Source organism: Homarus americanus, unplaced genomic scaffold (assembly GCF_018991925.1).
Source record: "Homarus americanus isolate GMGI-L3 unplaced genomic scaffold, GMGI_Hamer_2.0 scaffold36471, whole genome shotgun sequence".
Taxonomy (NCBI): domain Eukaryota; kingdom Metazoa; phylum Arthropoda; class Malacostraca; order Decapoda; family Nephropidae; genus Homarus; species Homarus americanus.
The window spans coordinates 7,026-17,500 of NW_024722882.1; the positions used below are offsets into that span (position 1 = coordinate 7,026).

Here is a 10,475-nt window from a genome sequence, read left to right on the forward strand (position 1 = left end):
GTGCTATACCGTGGCTCTGTTGTAGCTGTGTGGGACTGCTCTGTAATCCTTTTGGGACTGCTCTGTAATCCTTGTGGGACTGCTCTGTAATCCTTAATACCGTGTGCTATACCGTGGCTCTGCTTGTAGCTGTGTGGGACTGCTCTGTAATCCTTGTGGGACTGCTCTGTAATCCTTGGGACTGCTCTGTAATCCTCATTACCGTGTGCTATACCGTGGCTCTGCTTGTAGCTCTGTGGGACTGCTCTGTAATCCTTGTGGGACTGCTCTGTAATCCTTAATACCGTGTGCTATACCGTGGCTCTGCTTGTAGCTCTGTGGGACTGCTCTGTAACCCTCAATACTGTGTGCTATACTTAGCTCTGTGGGACTGCTCTGCAACCCTTAATTACCGTGCTATACTGTTAACGGATTCAAAACAAGACTATAACTCACTCCCCTCACTGTTAACAGGACATTAACAGAACAATAACTCACTCCCTTCACTGTTAACAGGACATTAACAGAACAATAACTCACTCCCCTTCACTGTTAACAGGACATTAACAGAACAATAACTCACTCCCTTCACTGTTAACAGGACATTAACAGAACAATAACTCACTCCCTTCACTGTTAACAGGATAACAGAACAATAACTCACTCCTTCACTGTTAACAGGACATTAACAGAACAATAACTCACTCCCCTCACTGTTAACAGGACATTAACAGAACAATAACTCACTCCCTTCACTGTTAACAGGACATTAACAGAACAATAACTCACTCCCTTCACTGTTAACAGGACATTAACAGAACAATAACTCACTTCCCTTCACTGTTAACAGGACATTAACAGAACAATAACTCCTCCCTTCACTGTTAACAGGACATTAACTCATCTACTCCGTTAACAGATTCACATAACAGATAGACAATGAAACAAGTGGAAGGTGTTGAGTCAAACAATTCTCCTCGTGAAGTTAGAACGGTGAGTAATTAATGATGAGGCAAAATTATATGAATGTTGAATGAGTTTAATGTAAGAATGTGACTTATGTATTTTCTTCGTCTAATTCCCGTTTTTTATGCCGCATTTCCATTTTTCTTTGATTTTTTAATTGATTACTTCCCGTTTTGTGTTTTTTTTACTCATTTCCCGTTTTTATGACTAATCTCCCGTTTTTATGACTGATCTCCCGTTTTTTATGACTAAACTCCGTTTCTATGACTGATCTCCTGTTTTATGACTAATCTCCTGTTTTATGACTGATCTCCCGTTTTTTATGACTGATCTCCCGTTTTTATGACTAATCTCCGTTTTTATGACTGATCTCCCGTTTTTATGACTAATCTCCCGTTTTTATGACTGATCTCCCGTTTTTATGACTGACTTCCTTTATGACTGATCTCCCGTTTTTATGACTAATCTCCTGTTTTATGACTGATCTCCGTTTTATGACTGACTTGCTTCTATGACTGATCTCCTGTTTTTTGACTAATCTCCCGTTTTATGACTGATCTCCCGTTTTTGACTAATCTCCCTGTTTTTATGACTGATCTCCCGTTTTCTATGACTAATCTCCCGTTTTTTATGACTAATCTCCCGTTTTTATGACTAATTTCCCGTTTTCTATGACTAATCTCCCGTTTTTATGACTAATCTCCCGTTTTTATGACTGATCTCCCGTTTTCTATGACTGATCTCCCGTTTTCTATGTTTCTATGACTCACGCCTCGTTTTCTTTTGTTTCAGGGGGTGCTGGTACAGGAAGTGGACGAGGGACAACCATGCCTTATGTGTAGAGATAAATGCCCTGGATATAGTTCTCACGTCTGGAGGTAAGTACACTTATAAAGTACACTTATAAAGTACGCTTAGGGACGTTTGATACTTAATATGTACACTTAGGATTACTTTAAAGCTCTTTTGTACACTTATGGCCACTTACTACTTATATATGTTCGATTCAATTTAAGTGCACTTATAAATTGCACTTAATATGTACACTTATGATCAGTTTATAACTATTGTGTTCACTTATGCTCACTTAATACTTATATTATGTATGTTTGATTCACTTAAGTTCACTTTATACCGATATAAGTATAATTTAGAGATGAAACTCCCCTATATCGAGGGTCCGTTAGATGCGAATCCTCCATTTAACGAACTATATAGAAATGAAAATCCTTATATAGAGGATCCGTTAGATGTGAAACCTCCATTTAACGAACCATATAGAGATGAAAGTCCCCTATATCGAGGATCCGTTAGATGTGAAACCTCCATTTAACGAACCATATAGAGATGAAAGTCCCCTATATCGAGGGTCCGTTAGATGCGAATCCTCCATTTAACGAACTATATAGAAATGAAAATCCGCTATATCGAGGATCCGTTAGATGCAGAAAACCTCCAAATAACGGATTATATATAGATAAATCCGGTATATAGAGGGTTTCACTATTAATAGCGGACAGGATAGTGGATTTTACACGTCTATGGAACTACGAGATTATTATTTACTATTTTTGTAATGTCAATCTGTGTGTGTGTGTGTGTGTGTGTGTGTGTGTGTGTGTGTGTGTGTGTGTGTGTGTGTGTGTGTGTGCGAAAGAATAGAGTGTGAGAGAAACAGACAGAAGACAGACAGACAGACAGACAGACAGATAGACAGACAGAGAGACAGACAGACAGACAGACAGACAGACAGACAGACAGACAGACAGACAGACAGACAGACAGACAGACAGTTAGGACAGACAGACAGACAGATAGACAGACAGTTAGACAGACAGACAGACAGACAGACAGTTAGGACAGACAGACAGACAGACAGATAGACAGACAGACAGACAGACAGACAGACAGACAGACATATATAGACAGACAGACAGACATATAGACAGACAGGAAGACAGACAGACAGACAGACAGACAGACAGTGTATGATAGAGAGATATAAAGAGACAGACAGACAGTTAGACAGACAGACAGTTAGACAGTTAGACAGACAGACAGACAGACATATAGACAGACAGACAGTTAGAAGACAGACAGACAGACAGACAGACAGACAGACAGACAGACAGATAGACAGACATATAGACAAACAGACAGACAGACAGACAGACAGACAGACAGACAGTTGGACAGACAGACAGACAGACAGACAGACAGACAGACAGACAGACAGATAGACAGACATATAGACAAACAGACAGACAGACAGACAGACAGACAGACAGACAGTTAGACAGACAGACAGACACAACACAAAACCGTCACCATAAACAGACAGGTTAATTATCTCCTCACAGGTGTATAATCTACAGGTGTGTGCTCATTAACACACCTGAAAAACATCTTCCTGTTTATATCATCTAACACTGTCCTAATGGCTCCACCCACATGTGTAAGTCAGGTGTGGGTGGGTGGGTGGGTGTGGGGTGGGTGTGGGGGTGTGTGTGGTGTGGGTGTTGGTGGGTGTGTGTGGGTGGGGTGGTGGGTGGGGTGGGTTTTGCATATATTATTATATATATTATTATTATTATTATTATTATTATATATTATTATTCCTAACAACACAACTACCCTCTCTAACAAGCACTACGTCACCAAACCCCCCCAATTATCAACTACCTTGTCCTAACTACCATTAACCATATCTCCAGCACACCCTAGCGCCGCCAACCACCCAATTATCGCTTAACTATCGGGAGAGTGAGGTGGTTAGGTGCAGGTGAGAGATGAGGGGTTTTGGCTTTTACCCAGGTGAGAGAGAGAGAGAGAGAGAGAGAGAGAGAGAGAAGAGAGAGAGAGAGAGAGAGAGAGAGAGAGAGTTAGGTTAGGTTAGGTCACGGAAACACGGGGTGCCATCTTTCATCTGCAGTGCCACGGTCAGGTGACGTCTTGTTGTGAGTGCCAGGTAGTGTGGTTGTTGTTGTTGTTGACGGCGTTATTATTATTATTATTATTATTATTATTATTATTATTATTATTATTATTATTATTATTATTATTATTATTATTATTATTAATGCGTATTTAGGAACCCAGAACCCACCCTACCCTACCTCCTACCCTACCCTACCCCTACCCCACCCCCACCCTACCCTACCCCACCCTACCCCACCCCAAACCTACCACCACCCCTACCCCACCCCAACCCCAACCCCAACCCCACCACCAACCCCAACCCCAACCCAACCCCAACCCCAACCACCCCACCACCAACCCCAACCCCAACCCAACCCCAACCCCAACCCCACCACAACCACCAACCCCAACCCCAACCCCAACCCCACCACCAACCACCAACCCCAACCCCAACCCCATCCCCAACCAATAACCCCACCAACCCAACCCCAACCCCACCAATCAACCACCACCAACCCCAACCCAACCCCAACCCAACCCCAACCACCAATCCCAACCTAACCCCAACCCCAACCCCAACCAACCCCAACCCCAACCCCCAACCCCAACCCCAACCCAACCACCACCAACCAACCCCAACCCCAACCTAACCCCAACCAACCCCAACCCCAACCCCAACCAATCCCAACCCCAACCAACCCCACCCCAACCCCACCCCAACCCCAACCCCACCCCAACCCAACCCCAACCCCAACCCCAACCCCACCAACCCCAACCCCACCACCAACCCCAACCACCAACCCCAACCCCAACCCCAACCCCAACCCCAACCCCAACCCCAACCAACCACCCCACCACACCCAACCCCAACCCAACCCAACCCCAACCAACTCAACCCCAAACCAACCAACCCCACCAACCAACCCACCCAACCCAACTAACCCCAACAAACCCCAACCCTCCCAACCCTCAACCCCACCACCAATCCCCAACCCCACCACCAACCCCAATCCACCAATCAACCCCACCACCCCAACCCCAACTCCCCAACCACCATCCCAATCCCAACCCCAACCAACCCCACCACCAATCCCAACCCCACCACCCCAACCCCACCCAACCCCAACCCCAACCCCAACCCAACCCCAACCCCAACCCCAACCCCAACCCCAACCCCAACCCCAACCCCAATCCCACCACCACCAATCAACCCAACCAACCCCAATCCCCAATAACCCAACCAACCCAACCCCAACCCCAACCAACCCCAACCAACCAACCCCAACCACCAACCCAATCCCCAACTCAACCCAACCCAACCTTAACCCCAACTCACCCATCCCCAACCCCACCACCACCACCATCCCACCCACTCAACCCCACCTAACCACCAATCCCACTCACCACCACCACCCAACCCACATCCCACCCCACCAATAACCATCATTCACCCCACCCCAACACCAACTCAACCTAACCCCACCCACACACCACCAATCCCCACCCCACCACCACCCCACCACCACCCCACCCCACCCCAACACACCACTCATCTCAACCCCACCCCACCATCATCTCACCACCTCACCCCACCATCATCCCCACCCCCAACCCCACCCACCCCCACCCCACCCCCACCCCACCCCACCCCACCCACCACTACCCTCACCCCACCCCACTCCCCAACCCCACCACCACCACCACCCCTAACCCATCCCAACCCCACCACACCACCATCTCACCCCACCCCACCACCACCCCCACCACCACCCTGTCTAACCCCACCCACTCCCACCACACCCACCTCACCTACCCTCAATTCCCACCCCACTCCTCCCCTACCTCACCCCTACTCCCACACTACCCCACCCCACCCTAACCCCACCACTAACCATCTCATCCCACCCCACCCCACACCCCACCACCACCCCAATCTCACCCCACCCTCTCCCCACACCCCCATCTCAACCCCACTCCACTCCCCACCCAACCCAATCCCACCACCATCCCAATCCCACCCACACTCTCCATCCCCATCCCCACCACTCATCCCAACCCCACCACCACTTCCACCCATCTCCCCACCCATCCCATCCCCACCACCCAACTCCCAATCCCACCCCCAACACTTCACTCAACCCCACTCCCACCACTAACTCCTCCCCCAACTCCCAACTCACCCCACACTCACATCTCATCTCACCCCACCCTAATCCCCACCCCAATTCCCCATCACCATCCTATCCCTACCTAACACCACCATCAACCTATCTTACCATCACCTCAATCTCCTCACCACTCCCTGTCTCAACCCCACTCCCTTACCCTACCCCTACATTCTCATCCTACCACCTTAGAATTTGAACACTAATAGGTGAAATTTAATGTTTACGTTTCAACCCTCTCACCAGATGACGTCACGACCTTAGTAAAACAAAAAACAAAGGCAATCGTTTTACATGTGATCAGTTGACGTGTTAGTAAACAAATAATGGCGGTATGAGAAAGCCTGTCTCGTTTGTTTACATCTATGGAGATATTATTATTGTTTGCATGTCTGTGACTCATTAGGTAAACAATATTAGTAATAATATGTACACATGCACATACATACATACATACACATACACACACATATATACGCACACACATACACACATTTCCAGATAATGAATATTCTGCAAACAATATGTACACACACACAACACACACACACACACACACACACACACACACACACACACATGTTTGGACAGACCTTTAGACGCTTGGTGTTGGATTGACTGACAGTCGCTCCCATCAGCTGACGCCCTCGCTGACAGGAAGGCCCAGGTGGTGTCAGCAGCGAAGAGGGACGTTAGTTCGCAGTGTTTGGTTGGAGTTTGGTTAGTTTTGGGTTTGCTGAGCTTGTTAGTTTTGGTTGGGTTTGCTGGAGTTTGCTGTTTTGGTTGGCTTGCTGGAGTTGGTTAGTTTTGCTGGGTTTGGTTGAGTTTGTTAGTTTTGCTGGGCTTGCTGGAGCTGGTTAGTTTTGCTGGGTTTGGTTGAGTTTGTTGGTTTTGGTTGGGTTTGGTTGAGTTTGGTTAGTTTTGGTTGGGCTTGTTGGAGTTTGCTGAGTTTTGGGATGGCTTGGCTGAGCCTGGTTAGTTTTGTCAGGTTTGGCTGAGCTTGGTTGGGGTTCTTGGCTGGGCCTGGCTGAGCCTGGTTAGTCTTTGGTTGGGTTGGCCGGAGCCTGGTTGGCCTTTGGCTGGCTTGGCTGGAGCTGTTGGCCTTGGTTTGGGCCTGGCTGAGCTTGGCTTAGTCTTGGGATGGTTTGGTTGGATTTGGTTATTTTGTTGGGTTTGGTTGAGTTTGGTTATTTTGATGGTTTGGTTGGAGTTTGGTTAGTTTTGGTTGGGTTTGGTTGGAGTTTGGTTAGTTTTGGTTGGGTTTGGTTGGAGTTTGGTTTTGCTGGCTTGGCTGGAGTTTGGTTTTGGTTGGGTTATGTTTGTTTATGTTTGGTTGGTGTTAGGTTAGGTTAGGAGGGAGGGGGGTGAGGGGGAGGGCATGAAGGAGGGGGAGGAAAGAGAACGAGGGAGGGTCGTGAGGGAGGGAGGGAGGGGGAGGAGGAGGGGAGGGAGGGAGGGGGAGGGAGGAGGAGGAGGGGGGAGGAGGAGGGGGGGAGGAGGGAGGAGGGAGGAGGGGTTCTGTAGAAGAAAATTCTTTAAATAGTGTGAAAGAGAGATTGTTTTGGGTGACATTTAATCTTGTTGTTGTTGTTGTTGTTGTTGTTGTTGTTGTTGTTGTTGTTCCCGCATCTCTCGCATGTAGGCAATTCTCGTCTTGTTTATCCAATATATAGATAAGCAGTGGTGGTGGTGGTGTGGTTGTGGAGTGGAGTGTGGGGTGGTGGTGGTAGTTGTAGTGTTGTGGTGGTGGTGGTGGTAGTTGTAGTGTTGTGTGGGTGGTGGTGGTAGTTGAAGGTTGTGGTGGTGGTGGTGGTAGTTGTAGTGTTGTGGTGGTGGTGGTGGTGGTGGTAGTTGAAGTGTTGTGGGTGGTGGTGGTGGTGGTTGTAGTGTTGTGGTGGTGGTGGTGGTGGTTGTAGTGTTGTTGTGGGGTGGTGGTTGTAGTGTTGTGGTGGTGGTTGTGGTAGTGTTGTGGTGGTGGTAGTGTAGAGCTGTGGTGGTGGTGGTGGTGCTGGTTGTAGTGTTGTGGTGGTGGGTGGTGGTGGTTGTAGTGTTGTGGTGGTGGTGGTGGGTGGTAGAAGTTGTTGTGGTGGTGGTGGTGGTGGTGGTTGTTGTGGTGGTGGTGGTTGTTGTGGTGGTGGTGGTTGTAGTGTTGTGGTGGTGGTGGTTGCTGTGGTGGTGGTGGTGGTTGTGGTGGTGGTGGTGGTGGTTGTTGTGGTGGTGGTGGTGGTTGTTGTAGTGTTGTTGTGGGTGGTGGTGGTGGTGGTGGTTGTAGTGTTGTGGTGGTGGTGGTGGTTGTTGTGGTGGTGGTAGTTTGTAGTGTTGTGGGTGGTGGTGGTGTTGTAGAGTGTCAGGTGGTGGTGGTGGTGTTGTAGTGTTGTGGTGGTGGTGGTGGTGGTGGTGGTTGTTGGGTGGTGGTGGTGGTGGTGGTGGTGGTGGTGGTGGTGGTGGTGGTGGTGTGTGGTTGTTGTTGTGTGGTGGTGGTGGTTGTTGTGGTGTGGTGGTTGTTGTGGTGGTGGTGGTGGTTGTTGTAGTGTTGTGTGGTGGTGGTGGTTGTGGTGGTGGTGGTGGTGGTGGTTGTAGTGCTGTGGTGGTGGTTGTTGTGGTGGTGGTGGTTGTAGTGTTGTGGTGGTGGTTGTTGTAGTGTTGTGGGTGGTGGTGGTGGTTGTAGTGTTGTTGTGTGGTGGTGGTGGTGGTTGTAGGTTGTTGTGGTGGTGGTGGTGGTGGTAGTGTTGTGGTGGTGGTGGTGGTTGTGGTGGTGGTGGTGGTGGTGGTTGTAGTGTTGTTGTGGTGGTGGTGGTGGTGGTGGTGGTGGTAGTGTGGTGGTTGTGGTAGTGTTGTGGTGGTGGTGGTGGTGGCTGGTAGTTGTGGTGGGTGGTGGTGTGGTGGTTGTAGTGTTGTGGTGGTGGTGGTGGTTGTTGTAGTGTTGTGGTAGTGGTGGTAGTGGTGGTGGTAGTAGTGGTGGTAGTGGGGTGGTTGTAGTGTGTGTGGTGGTTGTTGTAGTGTTGTGTGGGTGGTGGTGGTGGTGGTGGTAGTGGTGGTGGTAGTAGTGGTGGTATGTGGTGGTGGTAGTGGTGGTAGTGGTGGTAGTGGTGGTAGTAGGTGGTAGTGGTGGTGGTGGCTCTGGTAGCGGTGCCACAACCAGTAGTGCTTCTTCCCTCCCTCAGGGCAGGTGCCAAAGTGTGCCCGCTCGTGCCCTATACCTCAGAGTGCCACGTTACAAAACCGACTCTCATATAGTGCCATACTGTAAAAGGTGCCATATGGTCTTATAAAAGGTGCCATATGGTCTCAAATAGTGCCATATCGTCATACAGTGCCATACTTAGTGCCACAGTACCATACCCAGTGCCATAATATAAAACATAGTTCCATACTTAGTGCCACAGTATCATACCCAGTGCCACAGTATCATACCCAGTGTCATAATATCATACCCAGTGCCATATCACACATAGTGCCATACCTAGTGCCACAGGATGCCACAGTACCGTTCCCAGTGCCATGACATCACACATAGTGCCATCTAGTGGGACAACATCACACCACACTCATACATAGTGCCAAATTATCACCCATATTTTAGTGCCGCTACATAGTATTGGCGTCAGTGATACAATGATGCTCTCACGCTGCTTCTATCAGTGCCAGACCTTCACAGCGGAGTGCCACACGTGGTGTCTAGCAGCAATATCCCCCACAGAGTGCCTCTAAGACGTTGCTCGTATCAGTGATGACACCCATAGTGCCAATCATCTACAGTGAATTACTCTTTATATCACTGTCTGTCTCTCCTTGGCACTTTTTTAGGCCTTGGCACTGTCAGTTCCTTACACTGTTAGTCATTGGCACTGTCAGTCATTGGCACTGTCTATCCTTGGTACTGTTTGACTGTTTGTCTCTGTCCTTGGCACTGTCTGTCCTTGGCACTGTCTGTCCTTGGCACTGTCTGTATTTGTCACTGTCTGTATTTGGCACTGTCATGTCAAAATATATAAATAATAATCACTGTGTTAACATAATAAAAGTGACAACTCATTTAATATAATCAGAATTAACAAAATGGACACACACACACACACACACACACACACACACACACACACACACACACACACACACACACCCTTCTAAAGGTGATAGCAGGAGGTATAGTGATGATGGTGGTGATAGTGGTGACAGGTAGGTAGGTGATGGTGAGGTGACAGTGAGAGGTGAGGCGTGACGGAGATAGTGTGTCTGTCTGTCTGTCACCGTGAAATGATTGACTGTTTTGATGTGTGTGTGTGTGTGTGTGTGTGTGTGTGTGTGTGTGTGTGTGTGTGTATGTGTGTGTTTTGTGAGTTTTTATTATTATTATTATTATTATTATTATTATTATTATTATTATTATTATTATTATTATTGTTATTATTATTATTATTATTATTATTATTATTATTATTATTA

General features: G+C 47.9%; 1 long non-coding RNA gene across 1 annotated transcript; it reads left to right on the forward strand.

Moving 5' to 3' along the window:
* The first annotated feature begins 213 nt into the window (after positions 1-213).
* LOC121863176 lies at positions 214-1,829 on the forward strand. The gene is made up of 3 exons (XR_006088352.1): positions 214-330; positions 899-972; positions 1,738-1,829. It is a non-coding gene; the product is annotated as an uncharacterized LOC121863176 (long non-coding RNA).
* Positions 1,830-10,475: the final 8,646 nt, after the last annotated feature.